This window comes from Pezoporus flaviventris, unplaced genomic scaffold (assembly GCF_033815535.1).
Source record: "Pezoporus flaviventris isolate CSIRO_AGI_PZ_B2104156 unplaced genomic scaffold, CSIRO_AGI_Pfla_v1 ptg000031l, whole genome shotgun sequence".
Classification (NCBI taxonomy): Eukaryota; Metazoa; Chordata; class Aves; order Psittaciformes; family Psittacidae; genus Pezoporus; species Pezoporus flaviventris.
Window position 1 is genome coordinate 39,279,263 of NW_026892579.1, and position 24,547 is coordinate 39,303,809.

A 24,547-nucleotide genomic window follows, 5' to 3' on the forward strand; every position below is an offset into this window, starting at 1 on the left:
ATACTGGAAGGTTTCCTGTATGAAGAACAGGACAGATAAGCTTCGTACAGCAGATTCCAACTGCCTACTTAGATCAATACTTTATATATTATACCTCTTTTAATAGATTCTAAAGATAAACTATTGATACATTGAACTGAATTAGGCCAATTAGAAATTATTTCATAAATCCTGATCATTTTGAGCTGACAGGTTTAATAGAAGTAGCCAAAATATGAAAAATATTTTGTATTCTGATACCATAAAATCTTTCACAAATGAATAACCTCTGATATCAAGGAGGTGGACATACCAGCAAGGTGTTCCAGAGTGATACTTCTGATCATCCTACCACATTTTTACTGTAATAAATACCCTCCTGGTTTCATCTTTGCAAAAGTTTTCATGCTTTGTCTGTTTTATTCTTCTGCTTTTCCCCTTTAGACAGACCCATTAGAGAGGCCTAAGAAATATTTGCTGAAAAGATTCTTTCTCAAGAAAAAAAAAAAAAAAAAAGAAGAAAGGAAGATGAGAAAAACACAGGTGCCAAAGGACAAAGTTCTTTATCAGCCTGCCTTGGCATTGTGAGATGGATGGATCTTAGAAGACAAGAAGACAAGGACTTTGCTGGGTTTCAGGAATGTGCGTTTGAGAAAGGTGGATGGCACAGAGGGCAAGAGACACTGTGAGATACTGACAGTGGACAAACTGCTTCTCAGTTTGCTCTTAGGTGGAATAAGCTGTTCTTCATGCTCTCAGTGCCAGGATTCTCACCTTTCCGCAATTCCCACCCTGTGTTGAAAATGCAGTAATATATATATTCCCTATTTCTTCAGTTTCCAGCTTCAGCTGAGTCCACTGCATTATGTAGAGTCAAATAGGTTTACAGAGAGTGAGGCAAGTCACACAAAACAGCATGTTCTAGCAAAGACACACTCATACAACACAGCAATGCAAAAGAGCAGTACTGCGAGACATGCATACCCAGTTCCACAGAATGGATGATCCTGTCAGTGGTTCTGACTTGTCTCAGCTTTGTCTGAGAACACCCAGTGCTTGGCACATCAGAAAAATATCCCATTTTATACAAATGTCTATTGAAGCACCCAAAATTGGTAGCATTGTATGTGTAGATTGTCTTCCACAGCATGCAGATAGTAACATTTTTCTTTTCTGTTATCACTGTAAAGCTTATTTTGTATTTGCAAGGTACTCGATAGAGTAGCAGTTGCCAGAAGAAAGTCCATGACACTGTGAAAATTCCTTATCTGGTGTATGCCTGCTGCTGGGACTGTGTATGAGGACCATTATGAGCAACAAACCAAACAGACTGTGAAATGCAATATTAACCGAACCTGCTTCACCCTGAGTGATTCTCTGATGTCTAATATGGTGATGGAGCCAAATTAGCAAGGTTCTGAGAACACACACTATCCCCCCTTCTCCACATCAAATTTAGATTAGATTGTCCAATAGATCTGATTAAATTGCTCAATAGATTTAAAGTCATTAGAGAGATCATTGGCCAGCAGAAAGCAACAAAAGACTTATTTTTTAAGAAAACAAGGTTAAAACTAATTATCAATCGTCTGTCTCATCCAGCAATATCTGCCCATGCCATTCAATAAATGAGGTAAGCACTCCATGGAAAGCCATTATATGTAGTCAAGTATTAGCTCTCACATGGGCCAGTAGGTATAAGGCATCAGGTTAAGGCATGTGGCTGTCAGAATACTGACACATTCACTTCTGATTACTTAACGTCACAGCTCTAATTTGTTTTACATTCAACCATCCCTTAATTATCTTAGGGTGTGCAAAATCCAAACAGCTTCATGTCTTCTTACACTTATTCTGCATTTTTAGGTTAAACTGGAAACTTGGTGCACGAGCCCACACTCAGTGCCAACAGTCACATGTTCCCAGTGCATGGACAGATACACGTGCTCCTGTAGCTGTCTGAGTTCTTTCTGCTCTTTCACAGCCTCACCACCATGTGGGATATGTAGCGTTAAGTAGCCCCACAAATGGTCATCTCTGGTGTGCATTAACTATGTACCCTTTGTTTCACAATTTATGCAGTCCTCTTCAAGCTCCTGCTGGGATCACTGCAAGCAAGACTCATGTATAAGCAGACTGGTTATTTTCATGCCCGTCAGCTTTCATTCTTTATGTTGGCCAACATGCCTACTACATAAATAATCATGGTTTAAGAATAGAGCTAAATTCTATTCCTCTGTTTGACATACTGAACTAACTGCAAATATTCTCAGCTCAGCTTTTTAAAGCAGTTTGCAAACAGCACAAAAACCAGATGTGACTCAGAAAGGACACTCTCATGTAAATATAAAAAGACATCATTCAAAGTACGATGTTAAGTCTCAGTTATTCACACCCAGTTGAACTTTACTCTTTGACGGCAACAACCTTGACCTGAGAAAAACTACCATGTAAATTTATACAAAACTGAGTACATTAGAGGATCTTAAAATTGTAGTCACATTATAATAATAGTGGACTTTTCCTTGAGCACAGCACACACACAGAGATTTTCTGAAGTGCCAAAGGAATGTAGGTGCATAAGCACTACTGAAGGTCAGTGGGATTTCCATGGCTAAATCCCTAAGGCATGTTGGAATAAGTCCCTTGCAATTACTAATTCAAAAATACAAATACAAAATACAGTTGTTCAGTTGTTCACTTGTATATTTTAATGTTCACCTTGGATAGAAGCGCAGACCACATTTAGACTGATCCTTAGCCACACCTGCTTGCATACCTTTCCAGTGAGGCAACGTGTGTTGGATAAGTCATCTCTAATGAGAGAGAGAGCATCTGAGTCTGACTGTGGCTGTTTATTTTTATTATCTTTGGTTCTATCCTTTTGCTTCCTTCTCTTTATGTTCAGCATGTCCCTTTCTCAAGCTAATTTTTTGTGTGTGTGTTTTGATATACGCAGTGTTTTTCTTCTTGGCCACACACTCTTTTCTCTCTGCATCACCAGGCTGAATTCAGAACGGATTAGTGACTTAGCTGCCTCCCTCTCCAAGCTGTATTTATGATGATGACAGCACTTGGGTTAACTCCTTCCTGTTTTCTGATAGAACAGAAGCAAAATCAAATGCATTTGTTGGCCAGATAGCCACACTAGGGAAATTTCTGGAGTTAGATGTATGTCTATGGTATCAGAACACTGTCAGGGGCACACAACTATGACCCTTACCCCATACCCATCCAGACTTACTCTCCCTCACTTTCCCAAGCACAGAAGTGGGATCCTACCCTGGACAGTCTTGATGAACACACTGATCAGCAGCATCCTTTCCATTTGAACAGCACAACATCCATCAGTGAAGGAGCAAATAGTTCTTATGTCACAGAAGGCAATATTGTGCCTACTCTACCACGAGGGAATGCTTCTGGGGCAAAAATCAAGTGCCAAGTGATCCCCCAAGAGACAGCAGATATGGATACAGCACAGTGCTGCAGATGGGCTCCACAAAGAGATGTACACTGATCAGCGGCTGCTTTGACACACTGCTTGGTGTTAAGCTTCAGATTCCAGAGGAAGAAAATGGTCACTGTTTCACTCCACAAATGTGAGGAACAAATGCAGCAGAGTCCAGGTGTATGAGTGCTGTTCATTGTACTGACACTGAACATTGAACAACAATTATTTTGTTTGAGTATTCAAACAAAAAATAAAAATCAAAAACCATTTTTGTTAAATATGATCTTAATATTTGGACTCAGACCCCCAAAGGTGAGGACTGAAGCCTCAGTGTGAAGCCTCAGTGAAGGAGCCTCAAGCTCCTTCACCATTAGAAAGCAGTGAGATTTAATTATTTTACAGCTAGAAGATACATACCAGTCCCTATAGGAAACTGCAAGCAGTATTGCAAAAGATTAGCCTTATTTGGTTTTGTTTTCTTTTACAGACAGTAACATAGCTGCTGAATCATTATTAATAATTGTTTATGTTACAGTAATGCCTTAAGCAACCCTCCAGGACAAATACTAAAAGGGATAAACCCTGAGCAATAGCTCCAACAGAGCAAGGGGGATTTTGTTTTCCCTGGACTATGAGCCTCTCACACCTGCAGTTGGGCTGCTCCCCAAGTTATACAACCACTCCTGTTTTGCACCTCCTGATCTGTGTGTGCTATGTGGGGTGCTGCTAAGCAAATGGTGCTACCATCCTTTACTGTGCTACCTAAACACAGTCACCCCCCAGCTCTGTAACTCCCCAAGAGATCTGACAAGGAAAATAAAACAAGCTTGGCACGCACTCAGCTATGTTAGTCAATCTACATTAATTCCCTAGCTTTGGTATCAGGCACCATGCAGCTCCCACTCACCTCAGTAGGAGGGAACTGGCCCTGTGCATTGCCCAATTTATCAACATGATACATGAAGTCTGTCTGGAAGATAAACAAGGGGACATATTGCAGTGACATACGAACTCTTTTCAAGTTGTGCATCCTAGGAGATAGATTACATGATGAACATGTGCAGTATGCCTTTTCCAGCTCGGGCTTTTGAGCTGAACTGTAATGTCCTTCCTGAGGACAAGTTGCATTTTATCCCAGGGATAAAGCTGGCTTCCCCTTCAGGGGGAGCCTCTCAGAATTCAGTTTCTCAGGGTACTTGAAAAGCACCCAATGAGAAGAAATTTATAACCCTTTTCCTGATGAGATTATGTGTTGTCTTTCTGTTTGGGGAGAGGTGGAGAAGCACATTTCTATTCAGAGAAATGCAAAGAAAAAAGAGCAAACCCTATGGTGTAAAAACGTTCCTGGGTCCCTGTCACTGCCTGACTTTTACCACAGCTGATTGCAAAGGCTGTTTGAATCCACCTCCTTCCACACTTGCTCTCTAAATCACCATCACTTGAGCAAGAAGCAAGAGCAGCCAACACACAGTAATTTTTAAAAGGCATTAGGAGTAATATTGTGACAAACAAGTCAGCAACAATTCAACACCTCCAAACACAGAATGGCAGAAGTGTCCCCATCAAAGCACAGCTACAGAACAATTTCTGGACTTGCCATCCCCAATGCAAAGAACAAAGGTGGGAAATCTCCAGGAGCCTAAAGGACACACAAAGACAGCATCCCCAGCTGAATTGGTCAGGGGACCTTTCACTCCGACTGAAAATCTCCCTCTTTAAATGCAGTTGATGTTAGAGTTATTATTATATCTGCATATACCTGAGACACAGTATTTTGAAAAGAGCTTATCTAGAGATAGTAATCTTTTATTAATATCTTTTCTCCTCTTCTCACTGATACGTTGTCATGCTCAAAATTCATTACAAACGTTAAGCTTGAGTCACCTGGCAGGATAAACCAGGTTGCCATAGGAGATTTTAAGAGATACGTTCACTAAAAAAAAAAGGCTTTTAAAAATGTATTAATGTATGGGGAATATATATATAAATCAGATAGCTATGCTAAAAAAAAAGGCTGGCACTAGCGATACACTTAGGCTATGTCAAATCATTAAGTAGAATTCAAATATTAGGTGTTGTAATCCAACCACATTCCTTACATCACTTACTCCAAGGCTACACAGAGCTTGTACCTGACCTGGTCTGGCCTACGAACAGGCAGAAGCCCATATCCTGAGACTGTTGAGAATGCCAGAGAGGGACTTTTCATCAGGGACTGTAGTGATAGGACAAGGGGTAATGGGCTTAAACACAGCAAGTTCAGATTAGACATAAGGAAGAAGTTCTGTACTGTGAAGGTGGTGAGGCACCCAAATGGGTTGCCCAAAGAGTGGCAAATGCTCCATCCCTGGAGGTGTTCAGGGCCAGATTGGACAGAGCCTTGGGTGATACAGAATCATAGAATAGTTAGGGTTGAAGAGTACCTTAAGATCATCAAGTTCCAACCCCCCTGCTGTGGGCAGGGACACCTCACACTAAGTCATGCCACCCAAGGCTTTGTCCAACCTGGCCTTGGACACTGCCTGGGATGGAGCATTCACAGCCTCCCTGGGCAACCCACTCCAGGGCCTCACCACCCTAACAGGAAAGAATTTCCTCCTTACATCCAATCTAAACTTCCCCTGTTTAAGTTTTAACCTGTTACCCCTTGTCCTATCACTACAGTCCCTAATGAAGAGTCCCTCCCCAGCATCCCTATAGGCCGCCTTCAGATACTGGAAGGCTGCTAGGAGGTCTCCACGCAGCCTCCTCTTCTCCAGCTGAACAGCCCCAACTTCCTCAGCCTGTCTTCATATGGGAGGTGCTCCAATCCCCTGATCATCCTCCTGGCCCTCCTCTGGACTTGTTCCAACAGTTCCATGTCCTTTTTATGTTAAGGACACCAGAACTGCACACAATACTCCAGGTGAGGTCTCACAGGAGCAGAGTAGAGGGGCAGGATCACCTCCTTCAACCTGCTGGTCAGCTCCTTTTGATGCAGCCCAGAATACGGTTGGCTTTCTGGGCTGCAAGCACACACTACTGGCTCATGTTCATTTTCTCATCGACCACACCCCCAAGTCCTTCTCTGCAGGGCTGCTCTGAATCTCTTCTCTGCCCAACCTGTAGCTGTGCCTGGGATTGCTCCCACCCAGGTGTAGGACCTTGCACTTGGCTTGGTTAAACCTCATGAGGTTGGCATCAGCCCACCTCACAAGCGTGTCAAGGTCCCTCTGGATGGCATTCCTTCCCTCCAGCGTATCAACCGAACCACACAGCTTGGTGTCATCGGCAAACTTGCTGAGGGCACACTCAATCCCACTGTCCATGTCAGTGACGAAGATGTTGAACAACGCTGGTCCCAACAGTGATCCCTGAGGGACACCACTTGTTACTGGTCTCCAGCTAGACATTGAGCCATTGACCACAACTCTTTGTGTGTGGCCATCCAGCCAGATCTTTATCGACCGAGTGGTCCATCCATCAAATTGATGTCTCTCCAATTTAGAGACAAGGATGTCGCATGGGACAGTGTCGAACGCTTTGCACAAGTCCAGGTAGATGACATCAACTGCTCTAACCCTGTCCATCAGTTCCATAGCCCCATCATAGAAGACCACCTAATTGGTCAGGCAGGATTTCCCCTTAGTGAAGCCATGCTGGCTGTCACCAAGCACCTTGTTGATTTTCATGTGCCTTAGCATGCCTTCCAGGAGAATCTGCTCCAAGATTTTGCCAGGCACAGAGGTGACACTGACTGGTCTGTAATTCCCTGGGTCATCCATTTTCCCCTTCTTGAAAATGGGGGTTATATTTCCCTTTTCCCAGTCATCGGGAACTTCACCTGACTGCCCTGATTTCTCAAATATGATGGACAGTGCAACTTCATTTACCAGCTCCTTCAGGACCCGTGGATGGATTTCATCAGGTCCCATGGACTTGTGTGCATTCAGGTTCTTAAGATGGTCTTGAACCAGATCCTCTCCTACAGTGGGCCTAGGGTCTTCATTTTCACAGACACAGGGATGTGTCTGCCTTCCAAGACTTGGGTGGTGCGGTCAGAGCCTTTGCCAGTGAAGACCGAGGCAAAGAAGTCATTCAGAACCTCAGCCTTCTCCAAATCCTGTGTAGCCAGTTCTCCTGAGAGCTTCCTGAGGGGGCCTACATTGTCCCTAGTCTGTTTTTTATTCACTACATACCTATAGAATCCCTTCCTGTTATCTTTAACATCCCTAGCCAAGTTTAATTCTAACTGGGCCTTAGCTTTCCTAACCTGGTCCCTACCTTCCCAGACAACATCCCTGTACTCTTCCCAGGCTGCCTGTCCTTGCTTCCACATTTTATAAGCCTCTTTTTTCCTTCAAAGTTTCCTCAGGAGCTCCTTATCCATCTAAGGAGGTCTCCTGGCCCTCCTGCTGCACATCCTTCTAGTTGGGATGCAACACTCCTGAGCTTGTAGCAGGTGATCCTTGAATATCAACCAATAGTCTTGGGCCCCCCTGCCCTCTAGGGCTATTTCCCATGGAACCTTACTAAGCAAAGTCTGCTCTCTTGAAGTCCAGGGCAGTGAGCTTGCTGCACGCTCTTCTCACTGTCCTGAGGATCTCAAATTCGACCATCTCATGACCACTGCAACTAAGGCTGCCCTGGAGTGTCACATTTCCAATCAGCCCTTCCCTGTTGGTGAGCACGAGGTCAAGCATGGCACCTCTCCTTGTCGGCTCCTCTATTACTTGCAGAAGGAAGTTGTCTTCCACACAATCGAGGAACCTCCTGATTGCTTGTCCCAGGCCTTACTGTCCCTCCAACAGATATCAGGGTGATTAAAGACCCCCATGAGAACAAGGGCCTGTGAGCATGAGGCTGTTCCTATCTGTCTATAGAGTGCTTCATCCGCAGAATCCTCTTGATCAGGCGGTCCGTAACAGATCCCCACAGTAATGTCTCCCATAGCTGTTTTCCCTTTAACCATGACCCACAAACTCTCTGTTAACTGCTCACCTGTCCCCAGACAGAGTTCCATACTCTCCAGCCTATCCCTAACATAAATAGGAACTCCCCCTCCCCGCCTGCCAGGCCTGTCTTTCCTAAAGAGCCTGTAACCTTCCATTCCAACACTCCAGTGTTGGAGCCATCCCACCATGTTTCTGCGATGCCTATTATATCATACCCCGCAGACGTGCACACATCTCTAATTCCTCTTGTTTGTTCCCCATGCTACGGGCATTTGTATAGAGGCATGGGAGCCGAGCTCCAACTGAAGCTGGCTCATTGGCTGGAGTGGATGGAATATCTCTGCATTGCTCCAAGCATTTCTTACAGGTGCTGGCAACTCACTGGGTGTGTTGGGACGGAATGATGCCCCCCTCCCCCAACATATCTAGTTTAAAGGATCCTTGACCAGCTCCTACCAAAACTGCTCCTCCCCTTAGACCAGATCCACCAGCCCCCACTAGACCTGGCCTACTAAATTGAGTCCCATGTTCAAGACACCCGAACCCCTGACTATGGCACTACCCTTCTAACCATTCATTAACCTGGCCAATCCTCCTAGCCTTTTTAAGGTCCTCCCCTATATCCTGGAGAATTGACGAAAAGACAGTCTGAACTCTAGAGCCCCTAACCACCTCTCCCAGGGCACTGTAGTCCTTTTTTATGTTCCCTGGGCTACCGCTCTCTATATCCCTAGCACCCACATGGATCACTAGAAGTGGGTAATAGCGGGACTTACTAGAGCAGGCAGCCTCTCTGCAACATCCCTGATTCATGCCCCTGGTAGGCAACACACCTCCCTTGAGACCGGGTCGGCCCGACAGATGAATGCTTCTGTCCCTTTCAAAGTAGAGTCCCCTACCACTACGACCCGCCACTTTTTCCTGGAGATCTTTTTTAGCAGAGGTCTTCTTTAGCAGTGCCCCAGCTGTTTCTGGTGCAAGTGTGTTTCCTCATTAGCCCCTCCAGGACAGCAAAGTGGTTCTGGATAGGGACAACAGATTTAGGAGGAAGCCCCTTGCTTTTAATTGTCCTCTTCCTCCTTTTTTTTTTCTTTTTTTTTTTTTTTTTTTGTCACTAATTCCCAGCTTCCCGGGTTAACGGCTTCCTTCTTTCCTTCATGAGCTACAGGGGACGCTTGGGGCCCCTGCACAGTTTGGGCCTGGAGCAAGCATTCCTGCTTCCTCTCGGCTTCCCTGACATCTTTCAGCCTACTGACAGCATACCGCAGCTCAGCCCCTGCTGCAGCAGGACTTCCACCAGGGAGCACCGAGTGCAGCCCTGCCCATTGTGCACCCTCCTCTCACCAGACCAGTGCAGGCACTCTCTACACTCCAAGCTCTGCACTGCAGCCTCGCCTCTCATCGGCTCTGTCTGGGTGCCTACTCTGGCCATCACCGGGGCACTCGGAGCAGAGGTCCCAGACCGGGCCCTGCTCATACGACGAGTGCTCACCATCCCCTCCCCTGCCCGCACAAACTGCCTCGCCGCGCTCCCTGGGGCAGGTTTTTACCCACTCAGGGCTGGTGCCGCTGCTCCTGGCTCCGCCCCCTGTGAGTCAGCTGCTCGCTCTCGTCAGCTGAGCTGCCGGCTCCTGGGCAGGTCCTGTCGAGGACTTGAGACTCCCTCGGTGGCTCTCGCCGCTCTGAGTTGAGGCTCCTGGACACTGAGCTTCCCCCTGGCTCCGGTGTTGAAGGCGTCCTCTCTCGAGCTACTCGCCTCAGCAATATGGTCTAGTATGAGGCATCCCTGCCCACAGCAGGGGGTTTGGAACTAAGTGGCCTTAAGGTCCTTTCCAACCCTAACCATTCTATGATTGATTCTATGATCAACTCACATCAGTGCTGCATTCAGGCTGCCTACAGCTCCCTTGCACCCTGGTGCTTCCCAACACTGGGGACTTTCTATGAAGAATGTTTAGGCTGGTGGCTCAAAGTCACTCAGGATGCTATCAATGGGCACAGAACATTCAGGCCTGCTCATGTGGAATATCCTTGTGCCTAAATACAGTTCACCCCCTCAACCATTTAGCTTAGTTACCCCAAGGATACTAAGTTTGTACATGAGTTTTGCCCTGTGGGGCTTCCAGGAAAAAGTAAGATGGATTGGTAGTAACTTGCCTCCAGCCTCATGGCTGCTGCTACACAGCTCTGCTTATATTATTCTACAACTACATAAACAAGAGCAGACTAGAGATCATTTTTTCAGGCTAGACTTCTTTTTTAAGCTCTCAAGCCAAGCGGTATGGCCCAGTCTGCATTCATACACCCTCAAGAACCCTCAAACCGGGATGGCCGTATCACAACTGCTTTTTGGAGATAGTTCTTGTTATATGTTCTGTTCCCATTCATCCCCAGCTGAGATAACATGCTAGTTAATTTCATTACAGGGACCCTGCTAGCAGTTTAAGTGTGGACAATCACATACCACTGCTTGAGCATAAACTCCCAACCCAGGTTAGTTTACCAACACACATATGTGCACACCTGCCCAGAGAGAGACAAACTCAAGATATCCACTGTTGTCCTTGGCTGCTAACCCAAGGTCTCACCTGGGCCTGCTCCACCCAACATCTCAGGAGCTTGGGTCCACTTTATGTCCCTAAACACACTGCAGCATGGTCCTCAGGAAAGCCTGGCTGGTATCTAATGGTATGACTGGTAAACCAATATTGGGAAAGTGGTTTTGACTAGGACCGACTGGGTTGTCATATTTTAAAGTCTATATCAAAAAACTTTGAAAGCAGCAAAAGTAATGGGCTCTCACCATAATGGCAATAGACATCAGACGAGCCTAAGGATTAATGAAACAGAAGGCACAGTTTTGTTACTTTGATGCTCGGCTTCCCATGCAGCCTTTTAAATCAGCCTCTTCAAAATCCAAACACACTCCCTTTTGCACAGAACCACAATACACACATAAAGGAATATAGGATGCAATTTGGAGAGACAATATTAGATTGGAGAATTTTGGACTATTTCTCTTACAGACACAATCAGTGCCAGTTTTGTGTATCTTTCTACCTGCATGAACAAAATAATTACCAGACTACAGCATTCTGCAGTAATGATCATTAACTGCAGTAGCAATATTGCAGGCTCTAGGGCCTTATTGTAATCTTCCTCATTTCAGTGTTAAACTACTCTAACTTCATTAGCTTCACTGGAGATACTCCACTTTACACCTACATAATTGAGAGCAGAATCGAGCCTCTACTGCTGTGGAAAATACTGTGTAGTGCAGCACTTTTCAAATAAAATGTAATTAACATGAAATTCTAGATCCATATTGCAATTTGCAGAATGATCACTGTGGGTGCAACATGACTTCCAACTCCCTCTCTCATCTTAATTTAGTTAGAAATAGGACTGCCTGTGTAATATTTTCTCCATCACAGCAAACAGAGGCATATTTCTTCTTCTTTTCCTATTGTTATTTTTTTCTCTTTATAAATCTTTGTCAACAAAGGATTACTGGCTCACCTGAGAGAGGCAGTTAAAGTCAGATACTTGCCCGTAATTAGGGAAACTTGGAATCCTTGACAGTGAACACCTGGCTTCTCATTACTACCTGAATTTTATACTTCCAAGTGTTAATCTCTCCTCAGGGTTTGCCTTGGAGTTTCATTCTGGTATTCAATGAAACCATCAGGTTTTCCAGGCACTGACACCTTTGAAATGTTTTCCACATGGGAACCAATATGAAACATGTGTGATTATTACCGATTTCTCTGTGTTGATTTCTATTATAGTAGCGCCCTGGAAAAATAGTACAGACAGCAGTAATAAAATCTTTCATTGAATGACTTTATACAGCAGGAAGAATTGTGTTTAAAGGGGCTGGCTGGGGGTAGGGCGGGGGGAGGCTGCTATGATGAATGGTGTTATCATGATTATAGCTGGGTTTAAAGGATTCAAAGAACTTCTTGCACATTTTTTAGCCTTGAAAGTAAGTCCTACCAGCACTTCTTTCCTCTTAAAAGCCAGCACTACTTCCATTCCTCATAACTCTATATGAAATACATGGGCTACCTTGAAACTGGGACCAGGCTGAGCATGAAATCCCAGCTAACACTACAGGGCTACAGTTCAGGCAGACTACTATAATTTCTTCTACTTAGAGCATAGTTTTCTTGATTTCCCAACCTTTAACAGCCTTATGGGCAGGAAAGTTTTCTTGTGAGATGTGCTGAGAACTTTGTAGTTTTACTCCAAAAACCAGAAAACCTGGGCAAAAAAATATCTTTGGGGTTTATCTTCTGTTAACTAGAAGAACTATCCTGTGCCTGAATAAGTTGTTTAAAGCACTCCAGGCCCAAAGCTCTTATTGACTACTGCAAGGCAACAGGGGTCATAAGAAATCAAAATACTCTGAAAGAACACCAAAGCTAAGAGTTCCCATGGAGCTGAAACTCACTTAGAAACATGAAAACAAGTGGCTTTTAAACAATAGTTTGTTTGGTTTCCAAAAGCAGCAGGTGCCGTTGAGGAGGAAAACAACCAGGTTGTAACCTCTATCAAGTCCAAGCCCTTATGCACTTGACAATTTTTAAAGTTTTAAATTAATGATGGAAGAGCAGACTATGCAATTTACTTAAGGAGTAAGTAGAACACTCAGGGAAAGAAAATGCATAAATCTTGTTTGGAATCTGAAAGGGGAAAATAAAAAAAGGAAGAAAAATCTTGTGACTGATCTAAGCCTTAGTATCAGAATTAGCAATATTTTGCTGATAAAACAGGAGTTATGATCGAAACCCAGAATTAAAACATAGATGACAACAGAGAAACCCCAAATTAACCTATGGTGAGCTTTTTATGTGAAAAGATTAAATTAATGAAGAATTCAAAATTTAATTAAAATGTCCAGAAATCAAAGGTGTTGATCAAAGTTGTCTTCGTCTTGCAGTTCAGTGGTAAAAGTGGAAAACTCAGTTGCCTGCTGCATTTCCCTTACACAGTTCAACTTATACTCTGATGTCTAATACACCATATATGCTAAAAAGAACTGAGGAGAACAAAAGAATTGGTTCTTCTTAGAGAGATATAGGAAGTTTCATATCCCTTTTGCCAGAACTGTTCCATTTAAAACCAGTCATAATCCAGTGCTCACCACTGCCAGAGGACGCCTGACAAATTTTCCCAGGAGAATAAGATTTTCTTTCTTCATAGCTGCACGATTACAATTTGAGTTCTGAGCACAGACCTGGGAGGGACTGATGCATATACTTTGAAGGAGACTAGATAATCTTGCTATCAGAACTGGAAAGCAAGCACATTTCCCCAGACCTTTAGTGAGGTCCTAGATGCATGGCATTTCTGAAATTCCTTGCAGATATTCAACACTCCTTACCTATCTCCTGGTCACTTGGGGAGCAGCTGCAGAGCACTGCCTCCTATTCAGCAGAGCTCAGGTTAAAAAAGTCTGTATCTTCATAAATGCATGCTGCAAATCATTCATAACATAAAACTAATTTTAAAAAAAGTGCCATTGTGACAATGCACATCTTGTACATATAAAAGTTATGCAAGGGAAAGTTTAACCTAGGTGCTTTTTCCCTTACCAGTTTTTCAGTCTCCATTGACTGTTTCAAGTCCTGCATTAACCCCCTTCCCCTCAATTCCCTAAGGCCTGTTTTCTCTCTCTGTTGTAATACCCTTCTTGTCTCTGCCTCTGATTTTATGCAAATGTGTATTATCTGGGGTGATAATTATAGAACTGAAAATAGAGTAATACAATAGTTCTGCTCTGGAGCGTTAGACTGAAAGCACAGTGGATCACTACCTGCTCTGCTGGGAGTATTTCTTGTCATTTAGCTGGACCTTTTGCAATTCTTGTCTTCTTTCCTTCAGATCCCAGTGTTTCTCTTCCATTTATGTGTCAGGAATGAATTGCCTCATAAGGCTATAGGGCAGACCTGTGCAACAATTCAGCTGTCTGGGACTGGTGACTTGCATCACAGGCGTGTCCCAGGAATGACATGATGCCACCTTCCTAGCACACAGTCTTCATATATTTTGTTGTATCTGCATATAGTTGGTTCTATCTGTCATTTGATATTTCTGCAAGTCCCCGTTTCTTCTGACATCAGCTTCTTTCATTATAGGCGCTATAGTTCTCAGTTTTCTGTTAAGAAAAACGTCCACAGAGGAGGTGACAATGTTGCAGTAGTGCCTCCTGCCATGAGTTGGTGAATCTGCCCCAGTACAACTGGTAAATTCTGGTCACTGTTGAAGTAACAAGCCAAATTGTTGGGCTCTGAAATGTTTCTATGAATCTGCCTCTACTGTTCTCACAAGATGAGGAACATTGAGGAACTGCTAATCTTAACAACTATGATTTGACCATCTTGGTTTAAGAGATTGACTGATGAACTAGCTTTAACTGTGTGTCTGCCAAGTGGAACGAGGAACAGAAAAATCCCAAGAGGGATTTTAGAGGCACACGCATAGTTGTGACAGAGAAGGGTCACAAAACACACAGAACAAAAAAACCATGTACATTCATGTGATGGAGAGAACCTGACTTAGCTAATGCATCCATTCACAGTTTCAGAAAACCTGAACTGAGTCCTCTAAGAAGGTATTAATAAAAATATCCATGCCCTTTTGGATGCGTACTACGTAAAACAGCATGCTCACAAACTTGCCAATAGTGATTTCTAGGAAAACATTTTTAAATCTGGGAAGTCTAAAGAGTTGGTGTTTTGTTTAGTGGAGAAAACAAAAACAAATGCTGTTTTGGATGAGCACAAATGTTTCATTTTGTGTTTTTTTTCAATTCAGTCAACAACAAAAATACTTCATTGCTAGCATCGCTAGAGAGTCAGGCATATACACAGGAAAACAAAACCCATAGTTTTATTGTCCTCTGTTGCACTAGAGAAACCCAAAGGGAAACTGTGTTTGACAGGCAAAAAAGAAAGAAAAGCAAGAGAATTCTTGTTTTAAAATCTCTAACAGTATTAAAGTGATGGAGAACAAATAACTACAAACCTCAGAAGCTAAGGACTTCCAGCTTTAGGTATGCTGGTGCTTCTATTATGAGCCCCCCACTTCAAATACAACTACAGAGAAGAAATTGATTTTCTGGGGTTATGGCTTTTTAAAGGCACGTTAATGTTCTACATAACTGAGTAGTTCCACAGTACTTTATTATGTGAAATACCATTAATTTCAATGGGAGTTTGTGTAGTATGGTAACGATGTCATTAAGCAGGGCTGTTAAACTCATTGGCTATATACCATCCTGAATTACACCTGTACACCCCACTCCCCCTGATCAGCATGCCCTTTCCCACACCCCTGTACCTGAGCCATACAGTATGCCCTTGCTTCCCCTGGCTAGCAGGGGCAAAGACCAAAGCTCTGCAGCTAATGACTAACAGGCAGTTTTGAGACACAGCCCATCTTATATCCATCTGCACAAGAATAAGATTTGTCCAAAAGACACTTACACACCCTTATTTTACCCTGTGGCTATGCCATGGGTTGGAATGGCTTCATTTATCACTTTATCCTAAAATGTCACAGGTTTATTTTCACAGCACCTTTGTGAAGAAGAAAAAAGCAACTTAATTCCCCAGAGTGGAACTGATGCATACACAGAAGATAAGATCTCCACACAGCATATTCCTCTAGTGGCCTGAGTCCTGAGCAGCATCCTGGTTAGAGGCTGCTTTTCAGACCCCTTACTGCTGCAACCAGTAGAGACATCAGTATATGACATGCTTTATAGGTGACTATTACCATTTTAGTCCACGGATAATAACTGGCAAGCTCAAGGATTTGCAAGACTTCATCCCTTTAATGTTTAGGGATTAAATTGCATCTTCAGGAAAATCTTGAAATAATGGATGGCAAGCTGCATCATCTTTGAAGTAGCTCCAGGAAGTATTGTGCTCAGAATTGCTCCTCTGAAGTACTGTCAGTCCTCTTTCCTGTGTGTGCCGAGCTGAGCGAAGAAGGCACGTTTTCCTTTCTACCCTATCCATGCTGGTTGCCTTGAAGAGAAGAGAGAAACTGATGTACATATACATTGTGGAACAAGAGGCTGGAGTGCAGCCCTGGGGAAGAGGATCTGGGGGCTTTGGTAGATGATAAACACGGTCTGAGTTAACAACGTGCAGAAAAAAGGGCTGACTCTGTACTTGGGATGCATCAAGCACAGTATAGCTAACTGGTCAAATGAAGTGATTGTCCCACTAGGCACTGGTGAAGCCTTATCTGAGGTATTGTGTGCAGTTTAGGGCTCCACAATGCAAGAAGGATATAAAAATCTTAGAATGCATCCAAAGGAGAGCAACAAAGATGGTGAAAGGACAATAGGGCATGACTTACTTATGAGGAATGGCTGGGGATGCTAGGTTTTTTCAGCTTAGAGGAGATTGAGGGCTGACCTCAATGCTGTCTACAACCTCCTCAAGAGGCAGAATGGGGAAGGAAGTGCTAATCTCTCTGCCTGGTATCCAGTGACAGGACACAAGGCAATGGCTTAAAGCTGCATGAGGGGAAGTTCAGATTGGGTATTAGCAAAAGTTCTTCCCTAAGAGGGTGGTCAAGCACTGGAACAAGCTCCCGCAGTTGTTGGATGTTCAAACAACATCTGAACACTCCTAGTAGAAACCTGGTTTAACTTCTAGGTTGCCCAGTGTGGAGTCAAGAGTTGGACTCAGGGATTTTCATGGGTCCCATACTACTCTGAATATTTTATAATTCTGTGAAAATACATCCCCATCCTCAGCGTTCCACTTGACCTAGAGGCAGCTTGGCAAAATGGACCAGGAACCAGCAAGAGCCTGGTCGAAGGAAACTCTCACTTTCCATCATGGCTTGCAGCCCAAATCATCGCTTTGACTTTAACCCCTGTCTTTTGTTCTCTTTCCCAATAATGGAACAAAGGATGATTTCGTTAGGATGGTTCTTCCTGTCCCATGAAAGTTAATGAGAGCTTTGTTAATAACTTCAGTAGAAGCAAGACTAAACTCTTTATTTTTTCTTTTTTTTTTTTTATTGGTATCTAATTTGTATTGCAGTTGTACTGACTGACAACTCCACTACAACTGCACTGAATTGCTGCCCGAATCAGTAATCTACTTTGTTGTCTTAATTAATTTGAGTCAAATTTGAATTGAATTGCTTTTCTTGGAGATCTTTTAGGGTGGCTGTCAACCCAAAGGTAAAGACTTTTATAAAATTGCTGCTGCTTTTTATTTTGTACAATTGCTTTAGATAAAGATATTTTTCTTCATCTCTTACCTCTCAGTACTTGCATTTTCATATTTCATATTCCTATTTCCTTTTTTCATTTTTAATACATTCTTTTCTCCCTCTTATTTTTTAATTAGCCTTCTATTTGAATTTAATTATTTTCTTCCCTTTCAGCCAACTCCTGTCTTACACAGCACACTATCTCACCACCCCCTTCAATAAAGCTCTGTCTCTCAGCTTCACCTGCCTCTTTTAAGTCTCAACTTTCTAATTTATTTTTTGCATTTCTAATTTATCTCCCCCCCCTCCCCCCAATAATTCTTTTTTTAACTCATGAGTTTCCCTTCCAGCCACAGGGTCTAGGTTTCTCCTCTTTTGCTTCTTTTACATCAGTGCAGTAGGTCCCAAATGAGCAGCACCAGATCTGTACCCTTCCAGTGCAGAGAAAAATCAGGCCCCCAACCAAACCCAGTAAAGAAAACTGGACTGTTTTCCTGGGCAAAATGGGGATGTTTCCTCTTGAACAGACTGGGAAACAACTGTTCAAAGTGTGACAAAAAATGGGAAAATTTTTCATATTCTTGATCCCAGGAAGGTGGGAAAGCATTGGAATAAGCTGTTAATAAAATATTCCTGATTTTTATGCATTCCCTACCAATATTTCAATTCCCGCTCCCCTTCTTCCTCAAAATTCACATATACTGTCTCTCTTGGGCACAAACTCTGATTTTGTTTTTACCGCTTTTACACTGGCTTCACCGCACTAATTTCTGTTTCATTTCTCTAGAGTTATGCAGGCTTAAGCAAGAGCAGACTGAGGCACTCTGTTGGGCTGGGATTTTCCTTTCTCCTTTTTCACTTTTACTTTTTAAATTTGATGTCCCAGCTGATCTTAAACAGCTGGCTTTTTTTATTTCAGGAGTAGCTTAAGTCTGCACTCTCCAACAATATACAGCAGTTATCAGTTAATGAGATGACTTGTACCCTTGTCCACACTTGCATCAGTACGGTTGCTTAAATGAGCTGGTATGCTGCAACTGAGGATTAAACCATCTCTTTCAATCTTGCATGCACTGCAGCACAAGTTACTCACTCCAGCAACCACAGAAGCAATTGCAGTCCTGGGAAAGTCAAGATGAGCAGAAACTCCTGTGCATTAAAGGTAAAGCAACTTCAGCAATGGAAAAATTAAACAAGGAACACATCCTCTGCCTGCTGTTCAGATGCTGCTGAAATCCCCTGGCTTTTTCTATTTTTCTTCAATTGCACATTGTTTTGTATATTTTCACATCCTTTTTTAATCCACCCACGCTTTAGTTTTGAAAGGTATGCTGTGTGCATTCTAGAGTTAAAAGGGACACTCCAACATTCACATCTGTACACTTCACCATTCTAAAGCCATGCCCATACAGTATAGGAAACATGTTCTAGAAAAACAAGAAAATTCCTAGTATTAGAATATGATCTTAGAATATGATCCTGGATACATACTTCCAGAATGAGGTAATAATTTTGGTACCCTGAAGCTTGAAGAAGAGTTAGAGTTATTTTTATAATAATGCTACATTTGCTGACTCCACAATCATAAATGTTGGGATATGGTTCCAGAGAATTTACTCCAATTGTTGGTCCCATGCTGAAGAATATTCAGCTATAAATGACTACCTGGTCATTTAAATTGGGGAACTGAAGATAATTACATACATCTTTTGGTTGTTATTGGTTACAGAAACACCACAACCTATTTCAGCCCTAGGGATAACTAGGTTCATATCTTCTGTCTACGCAGATGGCATAAATGAAGATGCCTTAAGGAAGGATTGGAAATTGGTGTCTATTTATCAGAGCAAAGGTGTACTTTGTTCGGAGAACCTAAATTAGTTGTTCCATTTCCATGTTACAGAGGCAAAATTCATAACATTTGTTACGTGGAGGCAGCATTTGCACTGAGGTGAGTATACTTGCCAAAACAAGCAAAAACCTCAGTTGCTGGAGATTTTTGCTGTCATCCGCTATTACCCCCTTCTCTGCAAAAATTCTGTTTCAGGATTCTTTGACTTATTACAGTAGAGATCTAAGACACCACTTTTATAAGCTTTACGTAGTACCAAAACTCCACAAGATCCCAACATAGCTCTAGGCACTTTGCAGAACCTACCCATAAGAAAATCCATATATTCACTCAACCCTGAAAGATGTTTATACCAATGCAAAATGAAACTATTATATCACCACCCTAGTTTGATGGCAACTGAGGTCCATCAGTTAATCAATTGCGTGCAGTGCTGAAATAGTACTGAAGGGACACAATAGTCCCTGCCCTGGCAACATCACGAACTACTTTCCCATCCCTTCCACGTTACACTTGTGTGAGCTCTGCACATAGGCAGCAAGTCTTCAGGCCTAAAAAGGATTCAGAATAAAACCCACACCAAAACAAAAAACCCATTGTGTACTTTCTGATTAATTTTTGAGTGCACCTGAAGCAATTACAAGAGTAGTAATGGTATTTTTCATAGAGCCTGCCCCATAATGTGCACCATAATTAAAGGAAACTTGGATCCCAACAGACATGGTCTCTAAAGACTGGAGGGATTGGGGGAGTATGGGGGTGTGAAAGGGAAGGGGGTAAGGCCATTAAACATAGTCAAGGTACCTCTGCCTATCCCTCTCAGCACAGACCAATACGAGTCTGTGGTCTGAAAATTAACACAGCTAGGAAGGAAACATCCCATGGGGAGAATCAATACTCAGCAAAGGATAATGGGAACCCTGTACAAGCAGCTGTGATCAGCCCTCTGAACATTAGCACCTGTCCACAACAGCAATCAATGCTGGTCAATGGGCAGCTCTCCTTACAGCTCAATTCACACAATGATCGTTAGCTGTAACCAAGGCTGTGGCACCCCATGCTGCCAAATGGTGTCCCTTTCTTCCCAAATGCAGATAAACAATGGCTTCCCAAATAACTGGCACAGCTCTTTCTAATCTTTCCTTCCTCCCTTCTGCTTCAGCCTTTTTGCAGTATACAAGGAGAATCCATAGAATCCACAGCTAGAAATTAAATTATTCAGCTTAAGTTCAGAATATATTGTGCCACAAAGTCAAGGCATGACAGGCACTTCAAATCAGCCATAGCAAGGAATTCAGGCTTACCCATTTCTGTTGAGACTATGTTTGTCTTACACTTTATGATAGTTATTAAAGACAGAGTCTGATTTATTACCCTTCCAAGGGCACTGGTAGAGAAAAACTGGAGATGCTCAGAGCAGGTTGGAATTCAAATTATTCTCCACAGGACATAGAAGTTTTGAAGGCAGTGACGTTTATGGTCGTCTATGGCTGTCTAAGTTGCATCACTTCTTGTCACAGCCTTTGTACTTGTCTCAATACAATCAAACTGTAATATAGTGAAAAGAGAAAAAATGAATATAAGCAAAGAGTCGTGATAGTTTCATGGAGTCCACTGGGCAGAATGAGGAATTAGTCTGATGTAGTCAGAAGCAGGTCCTGAAAATGGGTCTTTTTTCCACTCAGGAGAACCTTGCTTCTGGTGTAAGTAATAGCAAACAATATCAAAGTCTGCAGATTTGTTTTAAAAATTTGAAGTATGTCATTTTGACCCATGACTGTATGACTTTTCCTAATAGCCTCCAAGCTCTGTTGTGCTTCAGTATCCCAGAGTACTGTGAAATGCATACAGGATGCTGAACTCTGAAGACATCAAAGCCTCATTCCTCTAAGTGCCATGTGAATACTCACATGCTCAAAATTAAAAGTGTGCTTCATTAGTCTGGAGCCTGTGAATCTGCTCTAAGTACTAAAAGCCAGAAGAATGTCTCCAGAATTTTGAGGGAAATCATAGTAGCCACCAAAAATTACTTCGGATCTTGCGGTTCCCAATCCCGTGCTTTCAACATAATAATATCCAGTTTCCCACTAGAGAGCCCAGTAGCATTAGCAAACACAGAAATGCAGATTGAGCTTACTGAGATGCCAGCTAGGGCTCTTAAAGGTAGACAGCTGAGCAGTGTACTGGAAAATGACCAGATATATTTAAACTGGCACGATCAAATTCACTACATTCTGAACTGATGCCAAAAGTTCAGGGGCATTGTGAGCACATCTTACATAAGGGACACACATCTCTGCCATATACTTCTGGTACTAAGCACAGCGGAGTGGAGAGCAGGGAGCAGAGGGCAGAGGATATCCTAGAGTGTTCTTTCAAACTTGACACAGATTTCCATTTTGTCACGTTCTTAGCATGTGTGTTTATTTTCCTTGAATATTCAAGCATTTGGAGCTTTACAGTTGCCAGAGCTTATGAAAAGTGCATATTTAGCTCAAAGAGTTCCCAGATGTGAATTTCAAAATGACACTGTGTTGATTAGCTATAGAAGGCAGCCAGTCAAAAAGCAGAAACAACAACATGTGACTTGGCACTCCCCAGCCAGCCAGAAAATAGTCACCCATTTAATTTTTTTGTGAATTTTTCAAAATCTGAGAAAACAGAAAAAGTTTGAACAAACGTTTCTGTTTCCTAGTTTGCACCTAATGTCTTACCTGCTTACCTTACCCAACATCACTACTGTTTCGCCTCCCTCTGTAGGGAAAGGTCTTGAGAAGACCTGTGGGGTCATCAGAAAGCAGTAGCCAGAACTTCAGTGTTCCTCCGTCACTGAAGTTATCCTGCCATAGAGACACCTGGAGCTCTGCTCCACCTCTTGGGGTGAGGGTGGAATGAAATTAGAGTGAAATGCGTTTATTTGCTCTTAATGTTATGCATTGTTTGCAGCTGATCATTCATCATCACAGCTCTCCCCTATGAATGATTCATGAGAGGACAGCTGTGCCTAGGGCTTCAGCTCCTGAGCTTCACATAGCACAAGAGCCATCCCCAGGCTGCGTATGGGAGAAACTGAGCACCTGAGAAGTGCCGACTTCTCTTGAGCTGAAAGAGCATATTTTTTTAAATGAAGGCAAGACTACAATACAGCCTTAGCAGTGCAATGGGGAAAAAAATGGGTAAGTAGGTTATACATAGAAATAAAAGGTGTTTCAAGGTATACAGGCTTTAAGGAGAGGTAGTATTAGTCTGATCAGCTGGAAACAGTGAGATTCAGTATCCTGTACAGGATTCCTCTAGCTTCCAAAAAACACATGTATAAAATACACGAAGCTTCATTAAAATGTTGACATGTTGTGCAGATATCATTTGATTTGTGTCCTATTTTCTATACTTAAACTGCAGACACTACAAAGGACACTCAGACAGACTTCCTTCTGAGTGTCATCTTTGTATAGTAAGACGTATATCTCACACTTTTGTACACAGCATGTGTAGCTCTTTCTACTGCAGACAGAACTAAACTTCTCCTAATGAGGCTTCCCAGCTTTAAATTAATGCAATGTAAAAATAATGCCCTCCCTCTTTCTTTAATGTTACCTCAACTGATGGAGAAAGGCATAAGAATTTTAAAATCTACTCAAAAACACAGTTGGCAATATTATAGTAATAATTATTACAAATCAGCTATTTTTTCAAATACAATGACAATTTTGCCTTAAGAAATTAGGAAGCTGGCAGTAGATCAGGAAAACATCTTATGTCTTTTTCCTCCTCTTGTGTCCTTGCCCCTCTGAAAAAAAAAAAAATAAAAATATCCAGGATGATATTCTACTAGCAATTTTAGGAAATCCCTAAATCCCAGCAATTTGCAGTGAAGAAAGAGTGGTGCTACTCTTTCAAGCACCACACAAAAGATAAGATTGAATTGCCAAAATCTGATGCCAGTCCTAATAAACAGGGCAGATGTTTAGAATACAAGAGAATATGCTACTTAGAATTTGTTTTTCAAACTCTTTAAAACCATTTCAATTGAAAAAAACTCGCAGACTGACCTTTCAAAAATTAGTTCCTAACTGGAAAGCCTCTAAATCTACAGCCTGGGTTTAAAATTCATGTATCTCTCCCTTGTTTAAGGAAGACAAGTTTTACCACAATGCAGAATGGTTTGGAGGGTTTGTGTTTTTTTAGCCATACAGCTTTTGTGTGAGATGTTCTTTATCCTATTTGGATAGTGCCTTCTCTCAGCCCTGTCCTGACCTTTCACTCATCCCACCACTCAGTCTACAAAGTATTCAAGGTTATTTATACCACAATCAGTGTTTATATAGAAGTGGGCAACAAAACTCAGTTGCTTGTAAATGCAGGAGGACAATTTAAAATAGAATGAATTTCAGCTGCAGTGCTGGAATTCTTTACTGTGTCTCCATTAGAGATGTACAAACCACTTACTCTGCAGAGAACAAGGTTACAAGTCACACATCGTACATACACTGGAATTACATGGTTTGTGGTAGACCTCTCCTGTGCCAGAGCCAAACTCTGTTCTCAGTCTCCCGAGACAATGGGCTTGTGTTGATATAAGATTGCAGAATTTGACTTTAAGTCAGTAAGCAGGCACACCAGACAAAAAACAACAGACATCTGTGGACATATGTCCTCGATCAGGTATTACTTGCACATGGAAATAATTTTTAGTTACAGAATAAAGCCTTTTGTTGTCTCCAGAAAGACCAGTACTATGTCTAGGCAGCCAAATATTAAGTAGCTGCCTGAAAGCAGCAATGGTCACATTTGCTGTAAAGGAAGAGAACCTTGGGAAGCTTTCCCAGGAGGAGAGGCAGTGTGTTTAGCCATCTTTTTTCCCATTAACAACAGTGCAGTTCAACCTCCTCATCACATAGACATGTGATACCAACACCATCATATCTGCATGCAGCACAGAGAATAAATTATGCAGATCTTTGCTTCAGGGAGTTGGACTCAATGATCTTTATGGGTCCCTTTCAACTTGACATATTCTATAATTCTATGATTCTGTACATTTCAGCTTGCTTCAGATAATAGTTTCCAATGACAAAAGTCCAAAAG